The sequence below is a fragment of the Olea europaea genome, unplaced genomic scaffold, assembly GCF_002742605.1.
Source record: "Olea europaea var. sylvestris unplaced genomic scaffold, O_europaea_v1 scaffold2274, whole genome shotgun sequence".
NCBI classification, from domain to species: domain Eukaryota; kingdom Viridiplantae; phylum Streptophyta; class Magnoliopsida; order Lamiales; family Oleaceae; genus Olea; species Olea europaea.
This window is the reverse complement of record NW_019240809.1, coordinates 12,737-18,070: the sequence shown is the minus strand read 5'-3', so window position 1 is coordinate 18,070 and position 5,334 is coordinate 12,737. Positions and strand designations below refer to the sequence as shown.

At 36.8% G+C, this 5,334-nt stretch overlaps 1 long non-coding RNA gene across 1 annotated transcript; it reads left to right on the top strand.

Moving 5' to 3' along the window:
- Nucleotides 1-370: 370 nt before the first annotated feature.
- On the top strand, nt 371-4,717 carry LOC111381282. Its single transcript, XR_002700301.1, has 2 exons — nt 371-1,708; nt 3,111-4,717. It is a non-coding gene; the product is annotated as an uncharacterized LOC111381282 (long non-coding RNA).
- The last annotated feature ends 617 nt before the right edge of the window (nt 4,718-5,334 follow it).

The following is a 5,334-nucleotide window of genomic DNA, read 5'->3' as shown; positions in this document are numbered from 1 at the left end:
GATTTGTCACTTGGAATCCCATCAGACCACCACGACTAAGAAAAATGATAAATAGAAAAGAGCGTCATTTTGCTCACTCATCAGTCTCGATGAGGCAACCTCTCTCTCTCGAAGTTGCACATAATTCTTCGATATTTCCATTCCATTTTTCGAATACACATATTTTCAAGTGTACACACAGTGAAATTAATTTTACTTGAACTTGCAATCAGCGATTTTTGGTTTCTCGGTAAGTCACTCCTTGATCCCTTTTTTTTTTTCTTTTTCTTTTTTGAAATTTTATGGTGTGATTTGTTATTTCCTGATTTTCTTTTAATGAAATTTCATGCCCTCTTGTGCAGCTTTTATGGGGATCGATCAGTGATTGAGTCCCGGTTTTGCCACTGCTCTCGTGTTTGTATTACACTTTTCTTTACTTTTTGAGCTTTAGTTTGTCTTTACAATGGTTAGGAATTTCAATTTGGCATATATTAGTGCTTGGCCCCTCTGATGCTCGGACTCTTCGAAATAGTAGAAGTACCCGTGTCGGACACGATACGACATGGGCATGGGATATGTGTCGAATCTTTCAAGTTTCAACCGGACACTTCGCCGTTTTTACTTCTTCTTTTCCCCCCTTTTTCCCTTCCCATTTTGCTCTCTCTAAATTTTGTGCCGCCCCCGAGAGGGTAGAGAAGGGCAACGGCGTTAAGTTTTCCTTTTCTTCTTCTTTATTTTTTCTTTTCCTTTTGTTCATTTTTTTCTTTCTTTCCCTCTCTATATCGGTGGTTTAAGGTCTTGTTTGTATAAAATAAAAATGAGTGCTATATGGTGCTACTTATTGCTCCATTAACTCCAAATTACAATCAAGTCTCTCATTGTCTAATTTATATGATATTTAGTAATTAACTTCCTATAATTGAAAACTAAATCTCAATATTTTATTTTATTTTATTTTATTCGTTTTAACCCCTTATTCAGTAATCATTTCCTTCTTTGTGAACAATTGACTTTGGTATATTCAAAATGACAAATTGGGTTAGTAAAAAAAGTGAATCTTGAAAGACGTACCAACGTATCCGTATCCGAAATTTGGACTCTTTTCAGCGATGTCCCCGTATCCTTTAGTTTAAAAAATAAAAGATCCGATACTCTTAGATAGATACCCGTACCAGAGTCTGAGTATCATAGCTTGGACCTACTATATAAATGTCAAAGAATATACGTCCGTGTATGTCTGCCACACTGATCGCCGTCTTTTTGAGCCCTGATTTGTCTTTAATATGGTTATTGTTAAAGTAATAAGTTAATTAGGTTAAGGGTAGTTTAGTCTTATTGTGTTTCCTTAGTTTTGCACTATATAAACCATTGTAATCTTACATTATGCAACCAAGTTTGGAGGCTGCTATCAATCGGTTTTCTCTCTTTCTCCTCCATTCTTCATCTTTGGTTTGTTGTTTTCTACATGGTATCAGAGCGGGTTTGATTTTGGGTTAAACTTGCAAGGTATCATTTTCCGGCCAATTTTTTTTTGTTTTACTTTGTTGCATTTTTTTTGGATTCAAGTTAGAGAAAAAATCAATCTTGAAAGTACGATAGTTTTCTTCTGGTGTTATTCACATTGAAATATAGGGTTTTTGTCATGGCAACGGAGAGCTTTTCTTTACCGGACTCGAAGGTTCAGAAGATTTTAGAGAAGCCAATGGAGGAGAAAAGGCAGAAGTTTAAGGTAAAGATGATGCTTCCTTTCAACGTGTATTGCGAACATTGTGGTTTTTGCATGGAAAAGGGCAACAGATTTGTAGCAGTGAAGGAAGAGGCAGGATGGGAAACATTATTTGAGATAATACCCATTTGGAGGTTCAAATTCAACTGTAATTCATGTTCCGCTCCTTTTGCGATCAAGGCAGATCCTGACCGATATGACTACATTGTCGAGTTTGGTGCAACCTTGGTTCCTAAAAACGTTAAGCCTTAGACAATCTGGTTTCGCTATCTATGGATCACTATATATTTTAGGGTTTTTTAATTTTCATTCTAAGGTTGTTACTGCACTTTTTTTCTTTTGGGCTAAAATTTAGACTATTGATGATTTATTCTTTTGGGCTACTGATTGGGCTGCAGTATTTTATATTTTTGGGCGGCTTCATTTAGAATTTTGAAAGCATAGTGAATGGGCTGAATTTTGAGTTAAATTTGTTTGGACAGCAATTTGGTTTCTGCGATTGGTTTGGGCTACTTTTGGCGTATTAGACAGCTTATTGGGTCGGTTAGTTAATGTTGGACCTAGTTTGGATTGGAAATTTGTTTTGGTGTTGATCTAGTGTATCTGGAGTTTAGCATTTGTCGAGCTTGAATTTGAAATTTGTGCCTAGTTCATGGGATTGAAAATTTCGTTTGATGCTCGGTTCACGGGATTTGGAAATTTCATTTGTTTGCTCAGATTATGGGATTAGAAATTTCGTTTGTCCAGTCTATCTGGAGTTTGGAATTTGGCATAGTCAATTCTTGGAATTGATATGTCAAGTTCACTTGGAATTTGAAATTTGCATCCGTTTGGTTTAGCTGAGATTGTGTGGTTTCGTTGGTTATCTGCAGTTCAGCATCATTTTCCTACCTTTCGTTGCTCTCCGTCGTTGCAGCTTGTAGACTTTGCCACGAAGTCAAATTCGATTTATCATTTATGCTTTTTGTTGGTCAAACTCTCGTTGCTCCTTGTCGTAGTATCGTGAGTTTGAGGGGGGATGTTAAAGTAATAAGTTAATTAGGTTAAGGGTAGTATAGTCTTATTATGTTTTCTTAGTTTTACACTATATAAACTATTGTAATCTTACATTATGCAACCAAGTTTGGAGGTTGCTATCAATCGGTTTTCTCTCTTTCTCCTCCATTCTTCATCTTTGGTTTGTTGTTTTCTACAGTTATCTCTTTCGATTTCGCATTTATGAATGCTTGCATCTATTAAATAAATGTCTGAATATGCGTCCGTTTATTTGCCTTCTTTTGTTTGACCCTCTAGCACAATTTAATAAGAATAATTTTGACCTTTGAGCTTAGTTCTGCTTTTTTCTGTAGCTGTCCATAATTTTTCTTTACTATTGGCTTGATGAAATTTTGGTTATTGATTACAGATAACAGTGTCATGTCAAACTTCGGATTATCCAGTGATAATCGTAATAATCTGTCATCAAGAATTCGTTCTGTACCTGAGTTCAAGCCCAGGAAAGTCTCTGCAGTTCGGGCTTTCCCACCTGGGTGTGGCCTCAATGCTAAGCCAGTGGATTTGAAGTTGGACAGTGTTAAGCTGGGAACATCCTCTGGGCATAAGGATAAATTCCTTTGTAGAAGCGTTTGCTACGTGTGACTTTCCTCCATTATGCAGTCCAAATGCTCCTCAACCTACCCAAGAAGAACAACAGATGATTAATCGTGGAAAAGGTTTTGTGGATGACAGTACAAAGATTGAAGTGGAAACTGATGCAATTCAGACACTAAGGAAAAATCTGGAAAGAGGGGCATTGATGGACACGCAGATCATATCTCAAACTGAATCTGTGGATGGAGTTGAAAAGGTTGAAGTCAGAACAGAAGCAGTGGAAAGACTTGAAACAATTAGAGGAACAATCGGAGAAGATGTGATGAAGCTGCCTTTATCGTGGTGACACAAAGCTGTTGCCAAAAGAAGTAAAATTGAGAGAAATATTTCAGGGTGGGCATCCATGAAGAAGAAAGCAATTCCTGTTCCTAGTAGAAATCCGGGTGCATTGATCCTAAGGGATTGAACAAGTTACGGTGCCCATGATGAAAATCTACCCTCAAATTCTCGTTCCAGCAATGCACCACATGATTTTGATGTTACCATGCCTCCCAAACATTCCAGTCATGATGATGCCCATCATAGAGTGATAGAGACTCTTCGATTGTTTTCTTCTATTTGCAGAAAGCTCCCACAAAATGAGGAAAAGTCTGAGAATCAACCCAGGAGGATTGATCTTCATGCAGCGAAGATTATCAAAGAAGAAAAAAAGGAAGTTAACATAGGCAAGCAACTTTTGGGAGAAGTGCCTGGAATTGAAGTGGGGGATTGCTATTGTTGGCATTCACCGCCTTTACCAGACTGGTATAGATTCAATGAAGCACAACGGAATATCGGTTGCAAATAGTGTTGTCGATGCTGGTGTGTGTGCTGGTGATAAGCATAACGCTGATACGTTGTTATACTCTAGACATGGGGGAAACATCGTTGGGAAGAATAAGCAACCTGAAGATCAGAAGCTCGAGAGAGGAAATTTAGCTTTAAAGAATAGTATATCAACAGAGAGTCCCGTTCATGTTGTCCGAGGATTGAAAGAAACAAATTCTTGAGGTAAGCTAGTCACAACCTATGTTTATGATGGCTTATACACTGTGGACAGGTATTGGCAAGAAACTGGACCTCATCGGAAGCTGGTTTTCATGTTTGAGTTGAGTCGAATTCCCGATCAACCTATGCTTGGAAAGAAATCAAAGATACAAGGGGGTATAATTTATATTTTCGGGGTGTTCGTATAAGCTCTGTAGGAATATCTCATTCCTTTTCAAATGTAGAACTTAGGGCCTGTTTGATTGGTTCGAATTCCATTTTTCATGGAATTCGAATTCCACATTTTTCCAGTTTTGTGTGTTTTATTTGTTTTATTTTCCATGGAATTCTATTTTCTTGGTTGTATTGGAAATTAGTACTTTCTTGGTTTTCCAACCACTGATCACTTTTTTTTTCCGGGGGGGGGGGTTGCAATTAAAACAAATTTTAAGAATTATTGTAAAAAAAAATTTCATTTTCATGTAAAATAAAGTCAAATGAACACCAAAAGATAGATGATTTTCCTTTTTCTTTTTCTTTTTCCCCCTTTTGGCAATGGAAATAAATTTTATCTCAAATACCAGTAAATTTGACCTCTTTAATTGACAATTTTCGTGTAAATCAAAACCAAAAGAACCACAAAAAAACATTTTTATTTCAACATTTTTCACGTAAAAAATTATATCAATCACATACAAAAATTAACAATTCCAAGGAAAACAATTTTTAGGTAATTCAATTTTCTAAAATTCATTTTCTTTTCATTCAAATTTCATCTTTGCAATCAAACGGACCCTTATTATAAAAAGGAGATTGAGAAATAGTAATATACTTGGTGATTATGGGATGTCTTGGTGGAGTGCCTTCCTTCGCTGCTGTGCAGGTTTGCCTGGTGGGTGTGAAGCATACAAGTCCTTTCATGGCCAGTTAACCTCACTTTGGTGTGTCAGGTTAAGATTGACGTACCAAATATTTCATGTGGTATGACGACTTATTTCACGGTTGTATAGGCC